Source organism: Simochromis diagramma, unplaced genomic scaffold (assembly GCF_900408965.1).
Source record: "Simochromis diagramma unplaced genomic scaffold, fSimDia1.1 OVJJ01000293.1, whole genome shotgun sequence".
In the NCBI taxonomy this organism is placed as follows: Eukaryota; Metazoa; Chordata; class Actinopteri; order Cichliformes; family Cichlidae; genus Simochromis; species Simochromis diagramma.
Genome location: NW_024386801.1, coordinates 21,712,884 through 21,723,951, shown reverse-complemented (window position 1 = coordinate 21,723,951; position 11,068 = coordinate 21,712,884).

The following is an 11,068-nucleotide window of genomic DNA, read 5'->3' as shown; positions in this document are numbered from 1 at the left end:
GAAGCCAGTAAATATTAAGTTGTATTAAAAGAACATATTTGAGAACATATTTGTGTTTTTTTTCATGTACACAGAGGACTAATTTCTTTAGTGGGTAAAAAACCCGGTAACAGAGAGGGAAGAACTCTGCTTGTAACTGTGGGACTGTGGAGTTCAGCCTTAATATTACAGTTTAAGGTAAACTAATAATGTTGATGATTACAAAATTTAGAAATCCCCAATGATTACCCAGAGATTCTGTCACACTGTGTATGCTGCACATTTCCCCACTAGATGGTGTGCTAACACTGTTCTTTAAAGTTTACAAAGTCGCTCTCTGATTCATCCGCTTGCACACTGAACGCAAACAAAGATAATGTTACTTATTACCAAACCCCCAAGGAAACACAGGCAGGGTCTGAAAGTGACAGAAACACAGAGGTCTGTTTAATGTTACTACAGAAACTTGAATCATTCTTGTATCATTTGGTTGCTTAAATAATTGAGTGTACTCGTCAAACAATAGAAACCTTTATAAATTAGTCTTTGTGTTTTCTTTTAGTCACTGAAGTCTTGATCATTGAATCTTCCCATTCTGTGTAATATTTTATTTGGGACCACACAAACCTACTACCAGTGTGAGGTTTTTAAGGACAGTAATAACTTAGACATCCTCTGTAATTAACCCGAGCAGTCATTACCAAATTGGGGGAAAGAAAGGTCACATTAGCATCACCATAAGAACAAGATGTGACCATGAAATAAATAGTTTACCTTGTGGGGACATCATTTTGGTCCCCAGATGGAAACAGAGTAAAAATGACTCTCATCAACAGAATGTAATCATACATTCATCTGCACAAACACACACACACACACAAACATATGGATGCCATTTGTATCAAGAAATAAGATGTACAACATCTGGCAGTTGTGGGGAAGTTATTACTTTTAAATTATAAAGCTTCAACCTGTTAGCAGTTCATCGAGTCAGTATTTTTGGAAACTGCAGCTAAAGTTGGATGTTATCAGTATTTTATATCAAACTGAAACACTCAAGATATTCATCTATTTACTTCAATTACAGAGTACTTTAATGGGCCAACATTTCTAGCTAATCCAATCAGCTGTCCTAAATACTGAAAGTAACTTTTAGCAGAGGTGAATCTCCTAAAGTTGCACTATTTTGGAGCACAGACTGTGACCTAAGCACTAGGGGTGCAACGATACTCGTATCGATATTGAACCGTTCGATACAGTGCTTTCGGTTCGGTACACATATGTATGAACAATACAAAATTTGTAATTTATTTTATCAACTTTCCTTCTGACGATGCTGTCTGTGTTGAGCGCTCAGTGAATCTGCGTTCGACTACTCCGCCTAGGCTGCACTGTCCAGCGCAGATCCACTGAGCGCTCAACACAGACACCCTCATTCAGATCTGGCGTTTGGAATTATTTTTGGTTTTTGGTTTTCATGTGACGTATGACCCTGAAGGTAAGCGTGTCATGGACTAAAGTAAAACAGTATGTTGGATGTGCCACGCAATGCTCAATTACATGGGTGGGAACTAGTGCGTTAGCGCAGTTAGCTCGTTAACATGTTGGCTGTCTAGCCCCACGCAGGGGTAGCTCTTAACGGAGATTTGCCGTGTTGTGGCGTTAACATCATTTCAACGAGATTAACGCTGACAGCACTAGTGGGAACACAACGAATATGACTGCACATTTACGCTGACATCATCCTAGTGCAAAGACAAGTGGAAGCACACAAAACCAACAAGCATGCATGCTACAAACTTTACCCGAGTCATTTAGACAGCCGTTAGCACATGATTCTCCTTATGGGGACCTGATATGTTTAATATTGTGGCGAGCTCAGACAAGGAGGAGACGGAGGTATCGTTTGGTCTTGCTTCCCGTGAGCTAGCCAGGGAGCACAGCCGTTTATTGACATCTGTAGAAGAACACTGCTGCTAGCTAACTGCTCAGCGCGGCAACCGCACAGCAACAACAACAACAACACACAGGGCGCCCTCTGACCCCGGAAGGACACACCGTGGCAGCGAGAAGGCGTCACCTGTCACTATGGCAACATAAACAAAACATAACTGTACAAACAGAACCCCAAACAGCCCTGACCCGCTACATAGCCCCCACCTAAGGGGTCACTCGTCCCCGACGACCCCATTACCCCACACAAAGTCCTGCAAATGTCCAGGTGCCTTCTTTTGGCGCACCTGCCGGTCACGACCGGCGGGGGAAAAGTCACTCGGGTCAGAACATGGGGTGCCACCATCATCCCACTTCTGACACCAATGTGACGAGCTCAGACAACGAGGAGACGGAGGTGTCGTTTGGTCTTGCTTCCCGTGAGCTAGCCAGGGAGCACAGCCGTTTATTGACATCTGCTGAAGAACACTGCCGCTAGCTAACTGCTCAGCGCGGCAACCGCACAGCAACAACAACAACACACAGGGCGCCCTCTGACCCCGGAAGGACACACCGTCGCAGCGAGAGGGCGTCACCCGTCACTATGGCAACATAAACAAAACATAACTGTACAAGCAGAACCCCGAACAGCCCTGACCCGCTACAATATGCTGCTGAGAATATAGCCCAGAAGAAGCGTATAGTATAGCTTTTATTTTGGAAAGAGCCATTTCTCTGTAATAAACTCTTTTTTCCAAAGATGAGTGATTCCTCAATCAGATACAGGTGTTACCGCGCCAGATCCGCGGCCCCGAACCGTAGTAAGGAAACCTCTGGCAGTTACTTGAAGGTTCCGTAACTGACTCGTAGCCGGCAACAGCTTACTATACACGTCAACTCCGCTAGCAAAAAGATCGAAGGAGGCGTAGGAAACTGCTTCACCGAACTTTATTTCTTCTCTAAGGCACGAACACCGCGTACAGTGGGCTGAAACAGTTTACTCACAGCGAGCATCGCCGACACAACTCTGGCTGTCGAGGGAGTTATTATATTCCTTTTATTTATTTTCTTTTCGTCTCTTCTGTAGCTAACCGTTACTTTTTCCCCTTCTCCGCTCTCTCTCTTCACACACACACCAGGCAGTCCCGCTACACACATCCCGAATACATTTCCCATCAGGCTTCATCCTTAAAGGGCCATGCCTGTAACACAGGGCTTGCAAAATCGCTAGCCCGACGTCCCGGGGCTAGCGATTTTTCCAGTCGGGCTACCAAAATCTATCTCTGCCCTGCCCGTCGGGCTATCATAGGAAGGAAAAATATATGTCAATGCTTTTGCATTCTTTCGTTAATGTAGCTGGGTAATTATGTCATTGGCATCGGTGAGCCACTGTCAGTATGTGACATATTGAAATCGCGTTTGAATTTGCGCTTGTTTTTTGCTTTCACTTTGCAAATGTCCAGGTGCCTTCTTTTGGCACACCGGCCGGTCATGACCGGCGGGGGAAAAGTCACTCGGGTCAGAACATGGGGTGCCACCATCATCCCACTTCTGACACCAATGTGGCGAGCTCAGACAAGGAGGAGACAGAGGTGTCGTTTGGTCTTGCTTCCCGTGAGCTAGCCAGGGAGCACAGCCGTTTATTGACATCTGCAAAAGAACACTGCTGCTAGCTAACTGCTCAGCGGGGCAACCGCACAGCAACAACAACAACAACACACAGGGCGCCCTCTGACCCCGGAAGGACACACCGTGGCAGCGAGAGGGCGTCACCTGGCACTATGGCAACATAAACAAAACATAACTGTACAAACAGAACCCCGAACAGCCCTGACCCGCTACAATATGCTGCTGAGAATATAGCCCAGAAGAAGCGTATAGTATAGCTTTTATTTTGGAAAGAGCCATTTCTCTGTAATAAACTCTCTTTTCCAAAGATGAGTGATTCCTCAATCAGATACAGGGCTCGCAAAATCGCCTGCCCAACGTCCTGGGGCTAGCGATTTTTCCAGTCGGGCTACCAAAATCTATCTCTGCCCTGCCCGTAGGGCTATTGTAGGAAGGAAAAATATATGTCAATGCTTTTGCATTCTTTCGGAAATGTAGCTGGGTAATTATGTCATTGGCATCGGTGAGCCACTGTCAATATGTGACATATTGAAATCGCGTTTGAATTTGCGCTTGTTTTTTGCTTTCACTTTGCAATCGCTTGAACTGTGTATAGAGAGCGACAGTACTGATTGATGAGTGATGATAATTTGCGCACCAATTCCTCTGACATCGTCTTATCAATCGTTAGCTTACTATGCAAACATGACAAGTGAAATCTCCCGCAGCAAGCTTAAACATATGAGAGGTTGATCGTGCAGAGAATCGCTGACCGTTATGTGTGTGTGTGTGTAAAAGCAGCAAGATTTATATTTTAGTTCTGCTGAGCCAAATAAGACAGGTCAGGGTGAAGAAGTGACAGCCAAAGAAAAGCTTACCACAAAACGGAAAAGTTATGACAAATCAGACTATAAGGCAAAAAGAAAGTGCAGCTTTATGGTTTCATGGACAAAAGAATTTCTGTGGCTGCAATATGACGAGCTATATAATCGGGGCTGCACATAAGTGGTCCGCAGGTGCGCATTCGCTGTCAAAAAAAAAAAAAAAAAAAAAAAAAACGCGCACAAGATATGAAGTTGCAACGCGTGTTTGCATACATAAGGTTTTCTGGAGGAGGACAGACATTTGTTTAGAACTCTTAAAGATGTCGAAGAAGCTCCTTTAAGCAATTACTTTGGTGTTCCTCCACCTCCAAAGAAATGTCAGAAGGAGTCCGAACCACAAAAGAAGCACGTATTCTCGGAAAAGTGGTTGCAGGAGGTGAGCTGGCTTCAAACAAATGATGAACGCACAGAGATGTGGTGCGGAATGTGCCGTGAAAATCCCACTCTAGCGGACAAAAACAGTGCTTTTTATATGGACGCAAACGCGCGTTGCAACTTCTTATCTGGTGCGCGTCTTTTATTTTGACAGCGAATGCGCACATGCGGACCACTTATGTGCACCCGTGTAAATAACATAATGTTCTGCCGGGTGTGTTGTTGGTTTTCTCTCGATTTCTGAGTCGACGAGCGCCTTTGTTACTGGGACCAGTCATTTTAAGAAAGGCCCCCATTAGAACCCATGAGAAATGCAAGAAATGCATTATTGCTCAGTCTGCAATATCTTTCCCAGAACAAACACCAATTGCAAATAACATACTAAAAATAAACCTGAAAAATCTGTTTAGAACAGCGTACTATGTTGCAAAGAGTGAACTACCACTGGCAAAATTTAGCAGTCTTTGCAAACTTCAAAAAGCAAATGGCCTAGATCTTGGTTCCACTTGCCTCTTACCCGTGACTTCAGTGGAAATTTCAAATTCAGGATCTGACACAGACTGATTCATGTCCTACACAGTTCTTACAAGTTCATAGAAATTTCTGTTCAATTACAACCAAGTATTTGAGTTGATGATTGTAATTTTTATACAATGTTGTAATTTGTTTTTCAACAATTTTTTGATTAATGTTTTGTTTCCTTTACAATATTATACTTTAATGTATAATATTGTAAAGGAAACAAAACATCAATCAAAGAATTGCTCTCTTTTTTATTCGGGCTACTTACATTTATTTTGGGCTACCAAAAACTGAAGAGTCCCTGCCCGAAGGGCTACCAGGGATTTTGAAATTTTGAGAGCCCTGAGATATATTTATTTTTTTAATTACTTTTGTTTCAGCAACATTAAATTTAAAAACTGTACTTTTGAGTTAAAATATATATTGATAATTTTAATAAATGACAAATTAAAAAGGCATGAACATTTTTTTTGTATCGAAAAAATATCGAACCGTGACACCAAAGTATTGAACCGAACCGAACCGTGAATTTTGTGTATCGTTGCACCCCTACTAAGCACAAGACAGTGCTGTGTAATACAGGAACTTATTTTGATTGAAAGCTATCCACGTCTGCTGTAAGGTAACTGAAATGTCTGTGGCTCCACACAACAATTTTTTTAAAGATATGATTTTATAATAAAATCGTTGCTCAGATGTGCACTTAGAGCTCCTGCTAAGTCTCTGAATTTGAGCTTTGCACGAAATTGCTGCCTAACAGCTAAGTTTTCATCTTTTCTCTCTACCTCCAAAGATTGAGTGTTCATGCCAACATTGCTGCTCTCTGTTTGTTTAGGTGGGGTCACTTTGGTATTCAAGTTGAAACTGTATTCTGACACTATTATAGAGCAACAGCGGTGACTTGATAATGGTAATCCATGTCTTTCAACAAGCCTGAGTTTGTCCATCCCTTATGCTCCTTTATCCATGACTCCACTGTAAGAGAACAGTAATGTTCTCTAATGCACATTACTATATCTGCCATCAATCATCAGCAGCCCTCAGTTTCACTCTAAAACCATGACTTTTTTTGTTTGATTAATTTCTTTATTTGTTTTTTAAAATTCATTTTATGCAAAACCCTCAAAAATGAGTTTTGCGACTTATATTTACAAACTTAACTTATGGATGACTGTTATAATCAGTAAATCAGTATCTTCTTCCAATAAGGCCTTGTCATCAGGACAAGTGGCTCAATAATTGTGCAGGATCATACTGGGAGCTTTTAAAAACCCTGTAATCTGCACAGGAGTTGAATGGCCTGCAGTGCAGCCATTGTGTCGACACTGGAGCTACTCATCACCTCCGGGGACCAAAGGGAGCACTGAGAACACAGTTTCTCTGCATGTGAAAAGAAGGCTGCTTTATGAATCACTCCAGTCACTGGTTAGTCACCTTAGATACTCATTACACTGTTCACATTTAGACAATAGCCACCCAGAAGAGTCAAAAACAGTGAGGCATTAGATGTACTGAAGGATGAACCGTTGTATAAAAAAGAAGCACAACTTTTGTGTACAAGTATCATTTTGGTTATACCATGCTGAGTGATTGTGTCCCTCTCCGTTCTCTTGCCATCTTAATATCAATGTGAAAAATGCTCTCTTGGCAGGTCATCAAAGAGCTGCAGACTGTATTTCTGCACCTCCTGACAGTATCTAGTACTCTGTTTTCGTGCCAGTTCAAAAGCTGCTGTGTTGAAATGAGGACAGCAGCAGCACAGATGGATGAGAGTGTGCACTGCTGAACTAAAACTGAGGCTTAATCCTGAAGGTTAGAGACCTCTGGGTGAAATGAGGATATGGTTTTTGGCAAATATTAAAAAAACAAAACACGTATATGCAAACTGCTTTTTTGTGCACACTGAATGGGGGTGGCATTTTTTTTCTTTTTCTTTTTCTTTGCTATTCCGCTAGTGGACCCAAATATCTCAACAACAGTCAGGTGAATTCTTGTTCCCCACCAGACTAATCTAATGACTATTTCCACATGAGGTTGGTATGTTATGTTTTAGTGATCTGTCTCAACAGCTGTTTGACTGATTGCCTGAAAGTTGTTTTTTAACATGTGGTAACCTGAAGAAAAATCTCAAAAGACTTGTTTGGTAATCACTTGACTCCTCACCCATTGCAGTTATAACAGCTTCGACTCTTCTGGGGCTGCTTTCCACAAAATTTTGGAGTGTGTTTATGGGAATTTCTGACCATTTTTCTAGAAGCACATTTGTGAGGTCACCCACTGATGTTGGATGAGAAGGCCTGGCTCACAGTCTCTACTCTAATTAATCCCAAAGATGTTCTGTCAGGTTGAGGTCAGGGCTCTGTGCAGGTCAGTCAAGTTCTTCTACACCAAACTCGCTCATCCGTGTCTTTATGGACCTTTCCTTGTGCACGGGTGTGTAGTCATGTTGGAACAGGAAGGGGCCATCCCCAGACCTTTCCCAAAAAGTTTCAATTGAACTAAGAGGCTGAACCCAACTGAAAAACAACCACACACCAAAATCCCCCCTCCACCATACTTTACACTTGACATAATGCAGTCAGATAAGTACTGTTCTCCTAGCAACCACCAAACTTAGACTCATCCATCAGACTGCCAGAAGGAGAAGTGCGGTTTGTCACTCCAGAGAACACGTCTTCACTGCTCAAGAGTCCAGTGGGAGCATGCTTTACATCACAGCACCTGGCGCTTTGGATCACGCTTGGTGATGTAAAGTTTCAATGGGGCTGCTTGGCCACTGAAACCTATTCCATGCAGGTCTCTGTGCATTGTTCTTAATCTGACACATAAGGTTTGGAGGTCTGAAGTTATTGACTTTGCAGAAAGTTGGTGACCCATTATGGACCTCAGCATATGCTGAACCCGCTCTGTGATTTTACATGTGATTTTATATGTGTGACCACTTCGTGGCTGAGGTGCTGTTATTTCTAATTGCTTCCACTGGGCTGGACTTTGCACAGGTGGCATCCTTTGACAGTACCGAGCTGGAATTCACTGAGCTCCAGAGAACAACCCATTCTTTTACAAATGTTTGTAGAAGCAGTCTGCATTACTAGGTGCTTGATTTTATAAATCTGTGGCCATGAAAGTGGTTGGAACACCTAAATTCAATTATTTAGATGGGCAAGTGAATACCATTGCCAATATAGTGTAAGTCCAGCCCTAGAAGTCTAGAAGAAGGAAACACATCTCTTCAGCTCTCTTGATCTGTGACCTTTACATGATCTCAAGCCCTAGTTTCAAGTCTTGGTGAATATTCTCAATTATGGCCCCTAGAAAGGAAAGGAAAGCAACATAGTATATTAAGACAGGCCTACTGTTTATAGTTGCCAACCTGTAAATGTGAACTTGGGGATGACTGTATATGATGACCGTATATAGTAGTAGAGATAATCAAGTCAGACTATGCACCATAAAAACTGGTGGTAGTCCCTCTATATGTTCTAACAAAGCTCTCTTCATCTTTATTGCTATTTTTGTGGAGGCTTAATATAAATGTGAGTGCTGGCCTCAAAGCACTGGCTTGCAAACATACTACCAAGGCACTTAATTTGCTTAAGAAAATCTTTGTTTGATCTTTGGGAATATTTTGGTAACTTCCCCAAATGGCACTTTTGCATACGTTGCATCAAAGCAGCTTGAGCTTTTGTAGTTGGATCATTGGTATATTCATAACAGCCCTGATTTTGTAACTGCTAAAATCTTTTCTTTTATTCACATTGTCCATTTGCTTACCTTGTCATGTACTAATACGTAAGAAGTTAAACATTTTTCTGGCTTAAATGTGGAGAGCTACTGTGTTTTTTAAAACACCACTCTCACTGCTCACTCTCTACACGGTCTTCTGGGACTCTGGTGCGCTGCTAAGCCACAGATATGGGCTTTCAACACCAGTCTGGCTGTGATTGCACCCCCTTGGAATTCCTTGGTACGAGTTCACTCCCAGTCCTGATTATCAGCTCATTTCACAGTGATTACATTTTTGTGTGAGTGATTGTAGAGTTATTCTAGTGAGGAGTCAATTTGAGCAATATATTCCTAGCCAAGCTGGGATATAAAGCTGCTGCCTCATTAACTGTTTTTAAATTGTTACAGTATTTCTAATATCCATGATTCAGGTGGTATTATCCTTTATTTTGTTGATTTAAAAAACATTTTTTGCCGTTATCCTCAGTTCTTGTTTTCCCCGTTTGTATTACATTGTTTTATGCATGAGAGTGGCCTTAGTCCTTCTTTCAGTCTACTTCCTATCTGGTTTTAAAGTTGAGCTCCTTATGTGATTTTCTGTGCTCTTTTATTCTTTTCCTACCTTCATCAGTATTGTATTAAGTTCACCTGTTCCTTATTACTTTACCCTTCTTGTGTTTAGTTGGCTTTATCAGGTCGTCATTTTTGTATACCTCGTCATTTCTCTTTTTTTTCCTGAATTAATTTTTTGCTCATATAAGGTGTTTTTTCTGCCACCACTCTCCAGCTTTTTCCATCATTTCCTGTCTACTTTTTTTCTCCACTGAGCAATATATCTCAACCTGACATCCAACAACCAACCTGAAAGTCAGTTTTTTTTTTAAAAAGTGAATATCAACTACCTTTCTTATCTTTGAAGCAGTGAAAAACTCTTGAAACAGCTCTGAAAACAGGTCACAGCAGGTTAAAAAGAAATGTTTTTAAGATTAAGATACAGTAAATAAGGACTATTTGAGGCAGGAGTGAAAATCTTCAGCTGTAAACTATCACGTTTCTGTCTTGGACCTGGACTTAAAGGACACAAAGGTATAAAAGTTTCACAGGTTTATTGATGGGTTGGGGGTAAACAAAATTTTCTGCAAGATTTCTCGCCAAAGGAAAAATTCACAGATGGCTTGTTACAGAATTCTCCATCAGGGAAGCTCAGAAATAAATATGTCTGCACAAAAGCCAAAACTATCACAGCATGTCCAACAGCGTAGCATCAGCTGAGAACTTTCTTCATCCTCAAGTAAAAAGAGTTAACAGTCAATTTCACACAGGTGAGCTAATTGACAACAGTTTCCATGTGTGTCATCCAGGAGCGCAGGGACACATGGAGGAAACCTCACCCTGAAACAAACTTGCAGAGAAAATTCATGCACACTCACACACACAAGCGCACGTGCACATACAGACAGGAGAGAAAGACAAAACAAAGAGAAGAATCCGATAGAAAATGGCATGTCATTACAGGAGGACCAGAGGACCTTGACAAAAAGCATGCCGGTCCGATTTTAAGATGTTCTCAGTAAAGTACACTGGCTGGGCCACATGCTGAATTATGGATTTAGGCCTCACTCAGCTCTCAGCTGAATGTGAAAAACGACAAGGAGCTCACATTTTAGGCGCTGAAGCCAGAGTGGTTTTGATAAATTGAGTCTAGTAATAATTGTATTTTCCAAAGTAAGGTGCTCATCAATTTGAAAACACCCGGTGAAAAATGTCCATATGTTTCACAGGCAATAAGGGTGTTGTAAATAATGCAAAAAATGCTTAAGTAATGTATTCGAGGTTTAACTAGAGAAATACATGCTTTAATGGAGGCATTGGTCATGCTCACAAAAAACGCCATACTTCTCTTTTCGGTTCACATGCAACAGCTCTTATGATTTTTTTAGCAGTCTGTTTCAGACTAGCATCAGCCTGAAGTGTTAATATAGTGCCCATATTATGATCTCGGTTTCCATTTCACAATAATTCCTCCATCATTTTAATAAATG